Source organism: Oncorhynchus mykiss, chromosome 4 (genome assembly GCF_057628025.1).
Source record: "Oncorhynchus mykiss isolate SJ-2025 chromosome 4, ASM5762802v1, whole genome shotgun sequence".
In the NCBI taxonomy this organism is placed as follows: domain Eukaryota; kingdom Metazoa; phylum Chordata; class Actinopteri; order Salmoniformes; family Salmonidae; genus Oncorhynchus; species Oncorhynchus mykiss.
This window is the reverse complement of record NC_143025.1, coordinates 47,933,959-47,953,748: the sequence shown is the minus strand read 5'-3', so window position 1 is coordinate 47,953,748 and position 19,790 is coordinate 47,933,959. Positions and strand designations below refer to the sequence as shown.

The window sequence follows — 19,790 nt, the reverse complement described above, 5'->3', positions numbered from 1 at the left end:
GCATAACATATAGCTTTGTCTAGGCTAGCTGCACAAAACCAATGGACCATGGAGGACTTCAGCTACAGTATACTGGATAACTGCCTCATGTCATCTTATACCTTCACTCCTTCTTTCCCCTTTCTCGTCAATCTCTCCTTTATTCTCTCTTTTGCACTCTTCTTCCACTACCATCTACCTTTCTGGCTATTGTTTGTTTATCTCAATTATTTTCTTTTCATTTATCCCGAGCCTTTACATGTCTCTCTTCTGTGCACATTTCTTGCTCCTCTCAATTACTATGCTGTGATTTATTGCAGAGTCAATTAAAATTTCTGTGTACATGCCTCGAGACAGGAAATTAGCCTACTAAGTATTACTGAGGCACAATTTTCATACATTTTCTGGCTGCAGTCTTGGCGGTTCCAAACTTCTTCCATTTAAGAATGGAGGAGGCCACTGTTCTTGGGGACCTTCAATACTGCAGACATTTTTTGGTACCCTTCCCCAGATCTGTGCCTCGCCACAATCCTGTCTCGGAGCTCTACGGACAATTCCTTCGACCTCATGGCTTGGTTTTTGCTCTGACATGCACTGTCAACTGTGGGACCTTATTGAGACAGGTTTGTGCCTTTCCAAATCAATTGAGTTTACTACAACAATCAAGTTGTAGGTACATCTCAAGGATGATCAATGGAAATAGGATGCACCTAAGCTCAATTTCAAGTCTCATAGCAAAGGGTCTAAAAAAGGTATTTATGTATACATTTGCAAAGATTTTGAGAAATGTTTGAATACTTTCCAAATGCACTGTATACCTTCTAATATATCAATGGCAAGCTTACATTCATAGCTAGCCATTCGACATTGCTGGAATGTTGAAGTCAACAGAAATTTGACCTTTGACCTCTAGCGTACATAAAGAATTACCTGTATAAATCGCTTAAAAAAGAAAACCCCGATACGTTAATCTGTTTGACAAGTGGTTCTGAAAGGTCATGAAATAAACGTTCAATTTATATATAATATAACCAACTTTGAAAGCACCAGCTAAAACTAGTGTTTAAAAATAGGCCATATGGTACTATTAACATTAGAATGGCAGTTACGTTTTTGGATTGTACCACATTTCACACACACAGCTAGAACAGGGTTTCAAAAAGATTTATAGATACAGGACCATCACATGATTCATGTACAGTTGAAGTCAGAAGTTTACATACACTTAGGTTGGAGTCATTAAAACTTGTTGTTTTCAACCACTCCACAAATTTCTTGTTAACAAACAATAGTTTGGCAAGTCGGTTAGGACATCTACTTTGTGCATGACACAAATAATTTTCCCAACAAATATTTATAGACAGATTATTTCACTTAACATTTACTGTATCACAATTCCAGTGGGTCAGAAGTTTACATACACCAAGTTGACTGTGCCTTTAAACAGCTTGGAAAATTACAGAAAATGATGTCATGGCTTTAGAAGCTTCTGATAGGCTAATTGCCATCATTTGAGTCAATTGGAGGTGTACCTGTGGATGTATTTCAAGGCCTACCTTCAAACTCAGTGCTTGGCATCATGGCAAAATCAAAAGAAATCAGCCAAGACCTCAGAAAAAAAATTGTAGACCTCTACAAGTCTGGTTCATCCTTGGAAGTAATTTCCAAACGCCTGAAGGTACCACGTTCATCTGTACAAACAATAGTACGCAAGCATAAACACCATGGGACCATGCAGCCATCATACCGCTCAGGAAGGAGACGCGTTCGGTCTCCTAGAGATTAATGTACTTTGGTGCGAAAAGTGCATATCAATCCCAGAACAGCAGCAAAGAACCTTGTGAAGATGCTGGAGGAAACAGGTACAAAAGTATCTATATCCACAGTAAAACGAGTCCTATATTGACAACCTGAAAGACCGCTCAGCAAGGAAGAAGCCACTGCTCTAAAACCACCATAAAAAAGCCAGACTGCGGATTTGCAACTGCACATGGGGACAAAGATCGCACTTTTTGGCGAAATGTCCTCGTCTGATGAAACAAAAATAGAACCGTTTGGCAATAATGACCATTGTTATGTTTGGAGAAAAAAGGGGGAGGCTTTCAAGCTGAAAAACACCATCCCAACCATGAAGCACGGTGGTGGCAGCATCATGTTGTGGGGGTGCTTTGCTGCAGGAAGGACTGGTGCACTTCACAAACTAGATGGCATCATGAGGGAGAAAAATTCTGTGGATATATTGAAGCAATATCTCAAGACATCAGTCAGGAAGTTAAAGCTTGGTCGCAAATGGGTCTTTCAAATGGAGAATGACCCCAAGCATACTACCAAAGTTGTGGCAAAATGGCTTAAGGACAACAAAGTCAAGATATTGGAATGGCCATCACAAAGCCCTGACCTCAATCCCATAGAAAATGTGTGGGCAGAACTGAAAAAGCCTGTGCAAGCAAGGAGGCCTACAAACCGGACTCAGTTACAGTAGCTCTGTCAGGAGGAATGGGCGAAAATTCACCCAACTTGTTTGACCCAAGTTAAACAATTTTAAGGCAATGCTACCAAATACTAATTGAGTGTATGTAAACTTCTGACCCACTGAGAAAGTGAAAATAAAACAAAATGGTGATCCTTTACTGACCTAAGACAGGGGATTTTTACTAGGATTAAATGTTAGGAATTGTGAAAAACTGAGTTTAAATGTATTTGGCTAAGGTGTATGTATGTAAACTTCTGACTTCAACTGTAACATAAGCCTTTTTCCAATATGGCCACCAAACAACTGTTGGGCTCCCGAGTGGCGCAGCGGTCTAAGGCACTGCATTCCAGTGCTAAAGGCGTCATTACAGAACCTGGTTCGATCCCGGGCTGTATCACAACCGGCTGTGATCGGGAGTCCCATAGGTGCGGCGTACAATTGGCCCAGCCGTCCTGGTTAGGGTTACGCCGGCGTAGGCTGTCATTGTAAATAAGAATTTATTCTTAAATGACTTGCCTAGTGTAATAAAAGTAAAATAAAAAATAAATAAAAACTTAGGGTCTTAGATAAATTTCGCATTACCATACTTGAAATATAATTAATATCTTCATAGTGATGTAGAATACACAACCAAATGAGCCAGCTGTGCAGATATAAAGATTAGTCACAGAATTGTAAGAATGTGCCCAAAAAGCTGTCTGAATCACTGATTTCTGCAGGTGGCAATCAAATAATTGCAATATTTAATCTCCAAACAAGTCAAATGGATATGTACAAGTGAATAGTCATGGATGACTAAATTATATACGTTATCCTATTAAGGGTTTCTGGTTGATCAGCTCAGATAAGATCTCTTTGTACAAAACCATCTAATACAAACGCGGAGGCTTTGCTCCCCGGTGGGGAAAGGAAAAGAAAAGGAGATACGTCGCTCTGGAGTGTCTGTCTTATGACTCAAATGCAAATGTTAAATGAGATAAGGAGGAGGGGTGGACAAGAAGCAGAAGGAGAGGAAGGGATCTTTATTGTAAAAGTGCCAGATCCATGGCGAGGATCAAGGGAGGGTAGAGGGAGTGGAACCACTGTCACATCTCATCAACACTACAAAAGATGGAAGTTTTTTAAAATACTTTCATCATATTGCTTTTCTCCTTCTCTTTCTTCTCTATAGCTAGAAGGCAGTCATGTTCAATATGTTGAGCAATATTAGAGGGGGGAGGGGTGGTAATGTAAAGCTTTATGTGGTGCAGCCACAATCTGCTCATGGTGGGAAGTCTGTGGCTTAAGCACCAGCTATCTTTATAATAACGGTCTCATGTAAACAGGGGCTTGATTCAATCGAAAATCATATAACAAAGACCTAGCTACTACTAGGGTTGCACATTTTGGGGAATGTTCAGAGGTGGAAACTTTCCGTGGGAATTAACGGGAATATATGGGAATATATAAGAATTAAAGGAAATATATGCAAACTAATATTAATACCATTTAAATAGAGGTGTTTTTTGCATTGGCTATATTTATTTATTTATTTATGGAGACAGAAACATACACCTTTGCCTTATCATAAGTAGACAATTGCAAATGATTAAATCCTTCCAATAAAAATGTTTAAAAAACTACACTGCTCAAAAAAATGAAGGGAAAACTAAAATAGATTCCTAGATCTGAATGTATGAAATATTCTTATTAAATACTTTTTTCTTTACATAGTTGAATGTGCTGAAAACAAAATCACACAAAAATTATCAATGGAAATCAAATTTATCAACCCATGGAGGTCTGGATTTGGAGTCACACTCAAAATTAAATTTGAAAACCACACTACAGGCTGATCCAACTTTGATGTAATGTCCTTAAAACAAGTCAAAATGAGGCTCAGTAGTGTGTGTGGCCTCCACGTGCCTGTATGACCTCCCTACAACGCCTGGGCATGCTCCTGATGAGGTGGCGGATGGTCTCCTGAGGGATCTCCTCCCAGACCTGGGCTAAAGCATCTGCCAACTCCTGAACAGTCTGTAGTGCAACGTGGCGTTGGTGGATGGAGCGAGACATGATGTTCCAGATGTGCTCAATTGGATTCAGGTCTGGGGAACGGGCGGGCCAGTCCATAGCATCAATGCCTTCCTCTTGCAGGAACTTCTGACACACTCCAGCCACATGAGGTCTAGCATTGTCTTGCATTAGGAGGAACCCAGGGCCAACCGCACCAGCATATGGTCTCACAAGGGGTCTGAGGATCTCATCTCGGTACCGAATGGCAGTCAGGCTACCTCTTGCGAGCACATGGAGGGCTGTGCGGCCCCCCAAAGAAATGCCACCCCACACCATGACTGACCCACCGCCAAACCGGTCATGCTGTAAGATGTAGCAGGCAGCAGAACGTTCTCCACGGCGTCTCCAGACTCTGTCACGTCGGCCCCATTGCTCAGTGTGAACCTGCTTTCATCTGTGAAGAGCACAGGGCGCCAGTGGCGAATTTGCCAATCTTGGTGTTCTCTGGCAAATGCCAAACGTCCTGCACGGTGTTGGGCTGTAAGCACAACCCCCACCTGTGGACATCGGGCCCTCATACTACCCTCATGGAGTCTGTTTCTGACCGTTTGAGCAGACACATGCACATTTGTGGCCTGCTGGAGGTCATTTTGCAGGGCTCTGGCAGTTCTCCTCCTGCTCCTCCTTGCACAAAGGCGGAGGTAGCGGTCCTATTGCTGGGTTTGTTGCCATCCTACGGCCTCCTCCACGTCTCCTGAAATACTGGCCTGTCTCCTGGTAGCGCCTCCATGCTCTGGACACTACGCTGACAGACACAGCAAACCTTCTTGCCACAGCTCACATTGATGTGCCATCCTGGATGAGCTGCACTACCTCAGCCACTTGTGTGGGTTGTAGACTCCGTCTCATGCTACCACTAGAGTGAAAGCACCGCCAGCATTCAAAAGTGACCAAAACATCAGCCAGGAAGCATAGGAACTGAGAAGTGGTCTGTGGTCACCACCTGCAGAACCACTCCTTTTTTAAGGGTGTCTTGCTAATTGCCTATAATTTCCACCTGTTGTCTATTCCATTTGCACAACAGCATGTGAAATGTATTGTCAATCAGTGTTGCTTCCTAAGTGGACAGTTTGATTTCACAGAAGTGTGATTGACTTGGAGTTACATTATGTTGTTTAAGTGTTCCCTTTATTTTTTTGAGCAGTGTATTTAGTTACAAATTGAACTTTAATTAAATGAGTTGATTTCACTGAACAACAAAAGGGAATACTGAATGATCCATCGCATCTCCCCCAAAAATTTCAACATACATCTGTAAAATTATAGTCTAGAAACTAAAGCTTTGGTTGTCTTCCTCTCAGGCTTCCATGTCTTCTCCCTGTACCTCCTCAATGTCCACCTCTTGAACATCAGACTGAGGCCTCATCGTCACTGTCACTTTCAAACCTTGTTGAGGATGGCTCGTTGTCAGGCTCAAAAACCCTCAAATTTGCCCAGATGGCAACCAATATTTCAATCTTGTATTGGTCAGCCTGTTGCATGCTTTGGTGTGGGTGTTCCCAAACAAGGACCAGTTGCGCTCTGAGGTGGCTGATAATGGTGGGATTTGGAGGTTGATGGAGGCAACAGGGGAAAGAGCGTCAGATCCACAAAGTTCCTTCCACCAAGTGGCTGATGAGATATGTTGGCACGAATGCCATATTGCATCTCCAACCCAAAGCCCATGCTTGGAAGTGTACTTAGCCAGACTGCCAAGAACCTTGCCCTTACCCAGGCCAAGGTGGCGAGACATGGTAGTGATGACACTATAGGACTTGTTGATCTCTGCACCAGACAGGATGCTCTTGCCAACATACTTGAGGTCCAACACGCTGCGGCATGTATGGGCTTTAGGCAGAAGTCTTCATGCTTTTTGATGTATTTCAGAACTGCAGTTTCCTCTGATTGGAGCAACAGTGAAGTGGGCAGGGCAGTACAGATTTATTCTCTTACATCTGCAACCAGAGTCTGAACATCAGACAGGATGGAATTGTCTCCCTCAATCTGTGCAATGACTACTGCTATAGGTTCAGGAGTTTCAGGCTGCGTACCACTCTCTCCCAAAATGCATCATCCAGGAGGATCCTCTTGATGGGGCTGTCCATATCGGCAGACTGTGATATGGCCATTTCTTGGGGACTCCTATCCCTCCAGGAGACTGTTAAAAATGATGACAACACCACCCAATGGGAGTTGCTGGGCAGCTTCAATGTGGTGATCTTATTCTTCTCACTTTGCTTGGTGAGGTAGACTGCTGCAATAACTTGATGACCCTTCACATACCTAACCATTTCCTTGGCTCTCTTGTAGAGTGAATCCATTGGTTTCAATGCCAATGCATGAGCAGCACAGCCAACGGGTGTGATGTGAGGGTAGAACTCCTCCACTTTAGACCAGAAGTCTTCATGTTCACAGCATTGTCCGTCACCAGTGCAAATAGCTTCTGTGGTCCAAAGTCATTGAAAGTCACTGCCTTCAGCTCATCTGCAATGTAGAGACCGGTGTGTCTGTTGTCCCTGGTGTCTGTGCTCTTGTAGAATACTGGTTGAGGGGTGGAGATGTAGTTAATTATCCCTTGCCCACGAACAATTGACCACCCATCAGAGATGATTGCAATACAGTCTGCTTTTTCTGTGATGTGCTTGACCTTCACTTGAACTCTGTTGAACTCTGCATCCAGCTAATGAGTAGATAAGGCATGTCTGGTTGGAGGGGTGTATGTTGGGTGAAGAACATTCAGAAATCTCTTCCAATACACATTGCCTGTGAGCATCAGAGGTGAACCAGTTGCATACACAGCTTGAGCAAGACATCAGCATTTCTCTGACTACGTTCCTCCATTGTGTCGAAAAAACTTCTGATTCCAGGAGGATCATGAGCTGTTGTTATTGATAAGGCGTCTGATTCACTTCAAATAGAAGTAGATGGAATTTTGTCAGAGGTTGCTTGTTGTGAGCGCTGAGGGAACTTTACACACTTGGCCAAATGATTCTGAATCTTTGTTGCATTCTTCACATATGATTTGGCACAGTATTTACAAATGTACACAGCTTTTCCATCTACATTAGCTGCAGAGAAATGTCTCCACACATCAGATAGTGCCTGTGGCACAATTACAAAACATTTTGTAAAAAAACAAAAACTAATACAATTCCATGTACAAATAAATAGTTAAGAAATTAGATTAAACAACTCCTTGGTAAAATACATGTTTTAAAATGAAACGTACGGAAACAGGTGAATTAACACTCAGTTAGCAGGCTCAAGCAAGCTAAAACCCACATGGTAGCAAAAACTAACTAGCAGAAATTGCTAACAAGTTAGAAATGATTTAAACACACTTTGTTGTAGGCTACCATTTACTAGTTAACAAAAAATCATGTCATATAAAATGTATTCACTCCACCCGGTATTGTAATCAAAACTTACCAGAAAGCATGTAGTCAGTCCTTGGCTCAGAGAGTTTAGTAGTGTGGGCTCAATAGGATCTCATTAGTATGCAAGATCTTGAGAATCAGCTATACATGTGATGGAAGAATGCACTATGCATGCAGAGGTTTGCCACAAGACCTAGAATTGCCTTATGTGTATCTCACAAAAAAGGTTCACTGTTATAAGCTAACTTTTTGAGCAAAATTCCCCAAATTCCAGGGCTTAACTTCCCATGGAAAATTTCCGGATATTTACCAGAAAGTTTCTGACCTTTTGCAAACCTAGCTGCCCTAGCTACTACTACCAGGTGCTTCTGCTGCCTCTACTCTGGAGCAAGAGCAATGACTCCCAGGCAGCTGCCCTGGCCAATGGGTTGGTTTGGTGGCTAGTCAGTCCACTCAGCCTGCATGCCTGGCAGCTTTTATAAATGGGGCATGCCCAAAACCCCTGCCTGGCTGCGTCACCACCCAAACACACAGCGCAGGGAATCCTCTTCCCCTAGCTGGGGTGGCAGGTAGCCTAGTGGTTAGAATGTTGGGCCAGTAATTGAAAGGTTGCTTGATCGAATCCCTGAGCTGACAAGGTAAAAATGTCATCCTGCCTGTTGGCCTACCTGGGAACAATGGGTTGTCATTATAAATAAGAATTTGTTTTTAACGGACTTGCCTAGTTAAATAAAGGTTACATGAAAAAAAATTCAAGCTGCAACCGGAGTGTCTGTCTGTGTGTGTGTGTGTGTGTATGAGAGAGAGGGAGAGAGAGAGAGAATGTGACAAAGCACTCAGGTAAGAGTAGTAGCACAATGTGAGAGTGCCACACACACACCTTTGCAGTGAGGCTGACAATTTGCATTCCAGTGTTCACAGTACACCATCAAACATTAGAACATTCCATAAAAACAAGAGTTGGTGCTGCTGAGAAGGGAAATAAAACCTCTCACTCCCCCCCTCCCCCTTTTGTGAAAACAGAAGCTTGACTGTTGAACGTGCTGTGAATCACAAAAGATACGATTGTTACTGTAATGAATGCTAATATACTGTTTTTCCTATAATGAATGCTTCAGAAAGACCAGTGTTAAACCAGCAATACAGAACATACAGATGGATCTGCGTCCCAAATGGCACCCTATTCCCTTTATAGTGCACGACTTTTGATCAAGGCCCATAGAGCACTATAGTAGTGCACTATATAGGAAATTGGGTGCCATTTGGGATGCAGACAGTGTCTACAGTAGATACCTATATTGTTCTCCAGGGGGAGGTGACTGGGAGAGGAAGGGCAGAGGTTGTGTGGTGGAGGGTCTCTGGTTTCCTTATAAGGAAATGTCTATAGACATAATCTTGCATGACCGCGGACAATGTTCTTCAAAAGGCGTGGCAGCACTGGCCTTTTATAGGGCCCCTGATAACCGTGCCCCCCTACACAATCAATGGACATGAAAGACCCTGAGTGTACACGGTGATTGCAAAGGCAATATTGGCAGGAATATGGGGATAGGCTTGTGGGAGGAAGCAGAAAGCACACCAAACCTCGGAGCTAACCTTGCATGTTTGGAAACACTAACGTTGAATTTATGTTTTGAATATCTTGCTCTCTCTCAGGTCTCGGAAAAAACACAACCACAACATACAGTCAAACTTTACCCATACACACCTCTAACACCCAACCCCCCCAGGCCAGTTGTAAAGTGTTAACATGTGAGCCTAACCATGTCTAAGATTCTCTACTTCACTTTGTCTGTCTTCCACATCTCATCCGCACATATAGGCAGAGGTGTAATGTGTGTGTGTGTGTTTGTAGGGGAGTAATCAACAACTTGTTGTGTTTGTTAATTAAGGTTGAGGCATTCCAAATGGGTTAAAGTTGAAGCCCCAGACTACAGGCAGACATCACGCCTCCCGCTGTCAGTGTGTCGGCACGGTAACAAGCTGCAATCAGGGGTCATCCTTACAGAGAACAGACAATATATTAATTCTCAGTAATAAATACTGGTAGAAATTAAGAACAGGTTAGTAGACAGGGCTCTTTTAGCAATTACATTTACTTATCATACTTAAGTATCAAAAGTAAAAGCATACATAATTTCAAATTCCTTATATTAAGCAAACCATATGGCCGATTTTCTTCATTTACTGATAGCCAGGGGGACACTCCAACACTCAGACATAATGTACTAACCAAGCATGTGTGTTTAGTGAGACCACCAGATCAGAAGCAGTAGGATGACCAGGCATGTTCTCCTGATAAGTGCGTGAATTGGACCATTCCTGTCCTGCTAAGCATTCAAAATGTAACGAGTACTTTTTGGGTGTCAGTGAAAATGTACGGAGTAAAAAATACATAATTTTCTTTCGAAATGGAATGAAGTAAAAGTAGTCAAAAATATAAATTGTGAAATAAAGTACAGATACCCCAAAAAACTACTTAAGTAGTACTTTAAAGTATTTTTACTTGAGTAGTTTACATCACTGATCTTTATCAATCAATCCAACTTTATTATAAAGCGGAGACATTACTAGGGGAATTTACGAAAGGTAAAAAAGCGTCACTGGTCGCATTGGTTATTGTTTTTGTAATTTTTATGAAAAGGAGACTAAATCCACTGGGCCAATTGTGCGCCGCCCTATGGGACTCCCAATCACGTCCGGTTGTGATACAGCCTGGAATCGAAACAGTGACGCTTCTAGCACTGAGATCCAGTGCCTTAGAACGCTGTGCCACTCGGGAGCTGTTCTATTGTGTGTGCAATGATGTACAACAGTGTTGGTTGTTTAGCTTAAAGTAATGTCTTTGTTGTTGTAATGTCGCAAACCGACGTGGCAGTTTCACCCCAACGGATTCCAACTTAAGGAAAGGCATTGCCAATTTTGTATGTGTTGGGGGGTTCTGCATGTCATTAAAATTGTGAAATACTTCTAGTTCTGTGGACACGTCAACAACTGGACATCAATGGCAGATTTCCAAACTTGAAGCTGAAGTTTATCATGTGTGATGGGTATGAAACTAAGGCTTGGAGGGAATAGAAGCCAGACCTGTTGGCTGGTGCTAGGCAGACCAGGCCTGCTATTAAAATATGGGCTGCTCTCAGACTTGATATACTGTACATGCTGGTTTCTGACTTGATATAGTGTGTGGGTGTGAATTCTTGTTCGCCATGCATCCATCAGTCTGTCTGACAAGTCGACAGAGCCGTGAGGCTAACATTTGCTGGACTTTATGGCTCCGTAAAGGGATAGTTCACTACAGAATCAAAGTTCTTTCAGACTTTTTAGGATCTCAAACGTCGAGATGAGTTCCACAAAATCTGTTGTGTATATCCAGCTATAATCCTCAATCCCAAATAAATGGGAAAGATAGGCACCATTTAAAATGTTAGATTTTTCCCCCCTATATTTAACTTCTTATGGCTTGGGGGCAGTATTTCGACGTCTGGATGAGAAGCGTGCCCAAAGTAATGCATATGCATATAATTGGTAGATTTGGATAGAAAACACTAAAGTTTCCAAAACTGTTATAATAATGTCTGAGTATAACAGAACTGATATGGCAGGCGAAAACCTGAGGAAAATTCATCCAGGATGTGGGATTTTTTTGATGTGGGTATTTTCAATTGAATGCCTATAGAGTATCTAATGGGTTTGGACCCAGATTGCTGTTCCTATGGCTTCCACTAGATGTCGACAGTCTTTAGACATTGTTTCAGGTTTGTTTTCTGAAAAATGAAGAAGAATGAGACCTTTCTCTTAGTGGACTGTAGAATCATGCAGTGCTGGTTTGCGAGCATGACCGAGTGCGTGCCCTTCGTTCTTTTTCCTTTCTATTGAATACGCTATTGTCCGGTTGAAATATTATCGATTATTTAGACAATTGACAACCTGAGGATTAATTATAAACATTGTTTGACATGTTTCTATGAACTTTACCGGTACTATTAGGATGTATTCTTCTGCATGTTTTGACTGCCTTTGAGCCAGTGGATTACTGAACAAAACGCGCCAACAAAACGGAGCTTTTGGGATATAAGGAGGGACTTTAATCGAACAAAACCAACATTTATTGTGTAGCTGGGACTCTTGTGACTGCAACCATATGAAGATCTTCAAAGGTAAGTGATTCATTTTAATCGCTATTTCTGACTTTTGTAATTCCTTTACTGTCCGCCGTAAAGCCTTTTTGAAATCTGACAAAGCGGCTGGATTAACAAGAAGTTAATCTTTAAGCCGATGTATAACACTTGTATTTCTTATGAATGTCTATTATGACTTTCTGTATTTTGAATTTGGCGCTCTGCAATTTCACCGGATGTTGTAGAGGTGGGTTGCTAGCGGAACGCCTGCGCCAGAAAGGTTAACCAGGTAGGCCAGATGAGAACAAGTTCTCATTTACAACTGCGACCTGGCCAAGATAAAGCAAAGCAGTGCGACACAAACAACAACAGAGTTACACATGGGATAAGCAAATGTACAGTCAATAACACAATAGAAAAATCTATGTATAGTGTGTGCAAATGTAGTAAGATTAGGGAGGCAAGGCAAAAATAGGCCATAGTGGCGAAATAATTACAATTTGGTATTAACACTGGAGTGATAGATGTGCAGATGATGATGCGCAAGTAGAGATACTGGGGTGCAAAAGAGCAACAACAACAAAAAATAACAATATGGGGATGAGGTAGTTGGGTGTGCTATTTACAGATGGGCTGTGTACAGGTTAGCTGCTCTGACAGCTGATGCTTAACGTTAGTGAGGGAGATAAGTCTCCAGCTTCAGTGATTTTTGCAATTTCTTCCAGTCATTGGCAGCAGAGAACTGGAAGTAAAGGTGGCCAAAGGAGGTGTTGGCTTTGGGGATGACCAGTGAAATATACCTGCTGGAGAGTGTGCTATGGGTGGGTGCTGCTATGGTGACCAGCGAGCTGAGATAAGGCAGGGCTTAACCTAGCAAAGACTTACAGATGTCCTGGAGCCAGTGAGTTTGGCGATGAATACGTAGCGAGGGGCAGCCAACGAAAGCATACAGGTCGCAGTGGTGGGAAATTATGACAGAAGATATACAGCCTCATCCACACAACAGATGGCATGGGTCATGCCATGAACTCATCTCAAACATTAATTTTGGCGTGAACTGTTCCTTTAAATCAGGAATCTGACTGACTACAGGCCAAATGTCATAATGGAGCATGAAGGTTTACTTTAACTATACTGTAGGTCTATCTGTGGAACAATCTAGTGCTCATGACCGCGGCCACAACCAGGGCTAGACCAGTCAGTATTATTTCAGAGCAGTGGTGTGGTGGGCGGAATGTTCCGGAGTGTGTTTGGCCTGAAACTCCCCAGCAGCCGCAGCAGTAGAGCAGTAGGACCCAGGTGGGATTTATGAAGTGTTGAGAATGTTTTGCTCTCAAACCCCGATGCAGGCCTGGCCATCTGGGAGCAGTCTACACCTCACTGGTGCCTCGCCCTCCATCACTCCCTCCATCCACCCAAAAAACACTCAGTGTATTTAATGTACAGGGAGGGAGCCTGGTTAGGGTAGGAGACGGGATGTTAATGAGTTGAAGACCATGCCCTCTTTTCACGAGCCACAAGGCCCCCCACAAACCCAATAACAATCTCCATCTGTCCCAGGCAGGCTGTCACATTCCTTACCCAGAACACCCAACCCATCTCTACCCAATAGAGACTGGACTGTTACATTCGGTACTTCTGTCAAATATGTCTAAAGAGATTGAGAGGATCAAGTCTATCAGCACAGCCCATTTATAGCGCGAAGAGCAAAGCCTGATCCACTTACTCATTCATTGCCAGAGCTGTCTGGGCTTCATTTGCTCCCCAGTCCCCATGCATGCTGCACAGAATTGACACACTTGAATAATGCAACACGGCATGTAGAAATGTAGAAACTGTTCATTACTGTTTTCACAAAACAAAGTCCTTACAGGCCAGAACACATTACAATGCAAGAAGATCCCGGTAGTTAATTGTAGGCCAACTTTCCTTCTCTTTAAAGTTTCAAATAAAATAAGTCCTAAATGGAAGTGATTATTTGTCATCTGTAGCCCCTTGAAATCAGCTAAAACAAGCTCAATAAAAATCAATGCATGCACATACTGCTATTGAATAATATGCACTGACCTGTATTGTAAAGTATTGTCAATACAGGCTACCTTTTGATTTACTCAGTTTATCAATAGAGACTTACCATTCAAATAAATGATTAGCATTATGCTGTTTTTCAATTAGATTGGTAAAACTAAAAGTAACATTTATTGTATAATTGATTAAATTAATGCATACATGGCTGCCTCAATAATTGACAGAAAAAAATTCAAATGGAATGAAAGAGCAGTAGCTGAGTTTTTTTTGTCTGGATCAAGTGCCATTCTGTGACTTTGGCTAATGCGCATTTTTTTTTGTGTGGTATTGTTTTGGTATTGTATAGTGCGATACTAAACCTGGTGTAGGTATCCAAGTCAAAATTCTGGTATCGTGACAACACTAGTTGTAGGGATATAGGCAAGTGTCATAGATTCTCCAGGCGACCTGCTTGTCGTCTCTGACTGGTAACATTGATCTGTATGATGAAAGCATCTACCTTTAACCCGGTTTGCACTCTGTAGTCTGGACACACGCTGAGCTTCAGCAGGCACGGACACACACACACAGAGACAGACACAGACACTTTGACGATACCAGTATCACAATATTCTTTCCATGCCAAAAAATGTAAACGCGAAGCATACCAAACTCTTTGGTCCTTCAAAAACCTGCTGCTTGTAAAAAAAATAAACACGTGAGTCTGGATGACAACATAATGTTTGTTTCCAACATTAGGGATGTTTTCCCCCAAAAAAGTTACATACACTTTGTGTTTTGTTTCCTTGCCATGATACTAACAATTATCATAATACTGGTATAGTCCCAGCCCTAACACATGCACACAGACAGACGGACACAAACGCACACACAGATGCGAGCACACACAGAAGCACACATGCTAGCACGCTCACAAACACACAAACACATAGCTTTCCACAAGTTCCGTAAGGTGAACTCTCCATGGCAGGAGCCTCTCTGATTGGTCGGCCTAGGGTTCTGGTTTCTGATTTTGTCTTAGACTATGACGTACAACAGTCAAACATCAACTCCGAGGTGTGTCCACACCAAATGTGCCAGATTGGTGTCAGCAGTGGGATATAGCCATAGCCCCACAAACAAACAATCCGGAGTGCACTAGCACAGTCATGTTAAAAGGCATACAGAAAAGGGCTCGAACAAAGGACCAGGTCGCGTATTCATAAAGAGTGCTGATCTTGGATCAGTTTAACCTTTAATAGATCATAATGAATAGGATTATATGGAAAAGGAGGACCTGATCCTCCATCAGCATTCCTACTAAGAGATGGTTTTTGAACATGGGCCCTGTTCAGTTGGATCAGTCACTTCGATCTCGGACAGTCTAGCTCCTCCTCCACTTTGAATCTCTCTCCCAGAAACTCTCACGCCACCTGGCGGGTCAAAGAGGATTAGCCAATCAAAGGGTCAGGGGTACAGGGAGCTTCCAGTGGATTAACGCCACAGCCAGACAACACACAAGAGGCAGTGGATGGACTGGTTTACTCAGGCTACTCATGTTGGGAAATAAGTTAGTCGACCGCGTTTTGAGAAACTCCTTGACTCAAGAGCACCTTAAGAGCACCCTAACTCTATACCATAAACCTTGAGATAACTTTGCCCCTACTCCTCAAATTCCATGTGCAGATACAAATATAAAAGAGCTGAAGCTCTGAGCTATCCAACCAGGCCCTATTCCTACTACTTCTGTTGTTTCACCCACTGCATCATAAGGCGGCGAGAAAGGGCCAAGTGGGAAGGAACCAGAGAACTCACCAGTGGATTGTTCTGATCACCGCGCTCTGCTGGGTCTTACTGTTCTTCTTACAGCCCTTTCCTCGTGGTGAGCTATTATTGGCCGATGATGCAACCCAGGCTCCCTTATTAGTCCATCTCAGCCCCTAATGCAGCGCGCTCCTCTTAAGTTCCAGAAACCATTCAGGCCTGCCGCTGTGCTGTTTAATGTAAGTGACTGTCCCCCAAGCATGCAGCTTTCTGGTTTTGACTGCCTCCCAGGCGTGCCATTTTCCTGGGTCTGAAGATGTGATGCTGCCACCCAGGCAAACTGTTTCAGGCTCTTTCCGTGTTGGTTTTTGGCAGCAACCCACTAGCTCGGCAAGCCCTGGGTCTCAAAGCCTCTGAGACGTGCACCACCGCTCTGTCCTTGTCTACCTCCCGAAAAGGTGCTTTCCAGTGGATCAATCTGCCTGCAACTGTAAGACACACACAGATTAGTAGGGATTGACATAAACACAAAGAATCCGATTGAGTGCGAAACACCTTCAAACTCACAGGGCAGACTATCAGCGGACTTGTTTCCGGAACACAGATTAAGCCTAGCATTTATCATCCAATCCCTGTCTGCTCTAGCAGCCGCTAATACCTGCATGACTGGTTTGAAATCCGATAAATGAATAGTTCTTGCTCAAAAGAACACACACATATTCACTCACACACTAGCCTATACGACGCATACAGTTGAAGTCGGAAGTTTACATACACTTAGGTTCGAGCCATAAAAGTCATTTTTCCAACCACTCCACAAATTTCTTGTTAACAAACTATAGTTTTGGCAATTTTACCAACAATTGTTTACAGAATGATTATTTCACTTATAATTTACTGTATCACAATTCCAGTGTGTCAGAAGTTTACATACACAGTCAAGTGCATTTAAACCGATTAGAAAATTCCAGAAAACTATGCAATGGCTTTAGAAGCTTCTGATAGGCTAATTGACATAATTTGAGTCAGTTGGAGGTGTACCTGTGAATGTATTTCAAGGCCTACCCTCAAACTCAGTACCTCTTTGCTTGACATCATGGAAAAATCTAAAGTAATCAGCCAAGACCTCAGAAGAAAATTGTAGACCTCCACAAGTCTGGTTCATCCTTGGGAGCATTTTCCAAACGCCTGACGGTACCACGTTCATCTGTACAAACAGTACGCAAGTATAAACACCATGGGACCACGCAGCCATCATACAGCTCAGGAAGGAGGAAAGTGCAAATCATTCCCAGAACAACAGCAAAGGACCATGTGACGATGTTGGAGGAAACCAAAGTACAAAAGTATCTATATCCATAGTAAAAGGAGTCCTATATTGACATAACCTGAAAGGCCGCCCAACAAGGAAGAAGCCACTGCTCCAAAACCACCATAAAAAAGCCAAACTACGGTTTGCAACTGCACATGGGGACAAAGATTGTACGTTTTGGAGAAATGTCCTCTGGTCTGATGAAAGAATAATAGAACTGTTTGGCCATAATGACCATCGTTATGCTTGGAGGAAAAAGGGGGACGCTTGCAAGCCGAACACTTGCCAAAGACTGGTGCACTTCACAAAAGATGGCATCATGAGGAGGAAAATTATGTGGATATATTGAAGCAACATCTCAAGACATCAGTCAGGAAGTAAAAGCTTGGTCGCAAATGGGTCTTTCAAATGGACAATGACCTCAAGCATACATCCAAAGTTGTGGCAAAATAGCTTAAGGACAACAAAGTCAAGGTATTGGAGTAGCCATCAACGTCCTGACCTCAATCCCATAGAAGATTTGTGGGCAGAACTGAAAAAGCCAGACATTATGGACCTGTGTGTGTGTGTGTGTGTGTGTGTGTGTGTGTGTGTGTGTGTGTGTGTGTGTGTGTGTGTGTGTGTGTGTGTGTGTGTGTGTGTGTGTGTGTGTGTGTGTGTGTGTGTGTGTGTGTGTGTGTGTGTGTGTGTGTGTGTGTGTGTGTGTGTGTGTGCGTGCGTGCGTGCGTGCGTGCGTGCGTGCGTGCGTGCGTGCGTGCGTGCGTGCGTGCGTGCGTGCGTGCGTGCGTGCGTGCGTGCGTGCGTGCGTGCGTGCGTGCGTGCGTGCGTGCGTGCGTGCGTGCGTGCGTGCGTGCGTGCGTGCGTGCGTGTGTGTAATGCATACAGCAGCCCTTCTGACACATAGCGCCTACAAAAAGTCTACACCCCTTGGAACTTTTTTCACATTTTGTTGTGTTACAAAGTGGGATTTAAATAGATGTAATTATATTTTTTTGTCATTGACATTATCAAATATTTTGTGTAGATCAAAGAGAAAAGAAAATTCTACAAATGTTTACAAATTAATAACTAAAATAAAGTCATAACATAAGTATTCACCCCCTTTGTTTAGGCAAGCCTCAATCAGTTCAGAAGTCAAATTTGTCTTAATAATTGAAATAATAGGGGTTGACATTATTTATTTTTTCAAGTATTACATTTTAAGTACAGAATCAACTACAAAGACCAGGGAGATGTTCAAAAGCCTCATAAAGAAGTGCAGTGATTGGTAGATGGTTAACAAATTGGACATTGAATATACAATAGTGGCCTATTAATTACAATTTAGCAATTAAACACTGGAGTGATAGATGTGCAAGTAGAGATACTGGGGTGCAAATGAGCAAAAAATAAATAAATAACAGTATGGGGATGAGGAAGTTGGATGGGCTGTTTACAGATGGGCTATGTAGAGGTGCAGTGATCTGGGAGCTGCTCTGACAGCTGGTGCTTAAATTTCGTGAGGGAGATATAAGTCTCAAGCGCCAGTGATTTTTGCAATTCGTTCTAGACATTGGCAGCAGGGAACTGAAAGGAAAGTAAGAGGAGGAATTGGCTTTGGGGGTGACCAGTGAAATATTCCTGCTGGAGCGTGTGCTACGGGTGGGTGCTGCTATGGTGACCTGAGATAAGGTGGGGATTTACCTAGCAAAGACTTATAGATGACCTGGAGCCAGTGGGTCTGGCAACGAATATGAAGCAAGGGCCAGCCAACGAGAGCATATAGGTCGCAGTGGTGGGTAGTATATGGGGCTTTGGTGACAAAACGGATGGCACTGTGATAGACTGTATCCAATTTGCTGAGTAGAGTCTTGGAGGCTATTTTGTAAAAGACATCACCGAAGTCAAGGATCGGCAGGATAGTCTGTTTTACGATGGTATGTATGTTCGGCAGCACGAGTGAAGGATGCTTTGATGCGAAATAGAAAGCAGATTCTAGATTTAATTTTGGATTGGAGATGCTTAATGTGAGTCTGGAAGGGGAGTTTACAGTCTAACCAGACACCTAGGTATTTGTAGTTGTCCACATATTCTAAGTCAGAACCGTCCAGAGTAGTGATGCTGGATGGGAGGGCAGGTGCGGGCAGCGATCAGTTGAAGGATCAAAGAATCACCAGCAGCAAGAGCGACATCATTGATGTATATAGAGAAAAGAGTCGGCCCGAGAATTGAACCCTGTGGCACCCCCATAGAGACTGCCGGAGGTCCGGACAACAGGCCCTCCGATTTGACACACTGAACTCTGTCTGAAGTGTTTGGTGAACCAGGCAAGGCAGTCATTTGAGAAATCAAGGCTGTTGACTCTGCCGATAAGAATGGGATGATTGACGACACAGACGTCGTATTTTAAATGACAGTGATTGACGACGATTAATGTCATTTTATATATATAGGTTTTGGGCATGCCCCATTTATAAAAGCTGCCAGGCATGCAGGCTGAGTGGTCTGACTAGCCACCAAACCAACCCATTGGCCAGGGCAGCTGCATGAGAGTCATTGCTCCTGTTCCAGAGTAGAGGCAGCAGAAGCACCTGGTAGTAGTAGCTAGGGCAGCTAGGGTTGCAAAAGGTCAGAAACTTTCTGGTAAATATCCAGAAATGTTCCATGGGAAGTTAAGCCCTGGAATTTGGGGAATTTTGCTCAAAAAAGTTAGCTTATAACAGTGAACCTTTTTTGTGGGATAC

The 19,790-nt window shown here is 43.0% G+C and overlaps 1 protein-coding gene across 1 annotated transcript in view; it reads right to left on the bottom strand.

Moving 5' to 3' along the window:
• Positions 1–19,790, bottom strand: part of LOC110521019 (thyroid hormone receptor alpha-like) — a 99,397-nt gene that overhangs the window by 32,728 nt on the left and 46,879 nt on the right. The window contains exon 2 of the mRNA XM_036969007.2: positions 15,807–16,243. The gene's annotated coding sequence lies outside the window, so the exon portion shown is untranslated. The remainder of the gene's footprint in view (positions 1–15,806; positions 16,244–19,790) is intronic.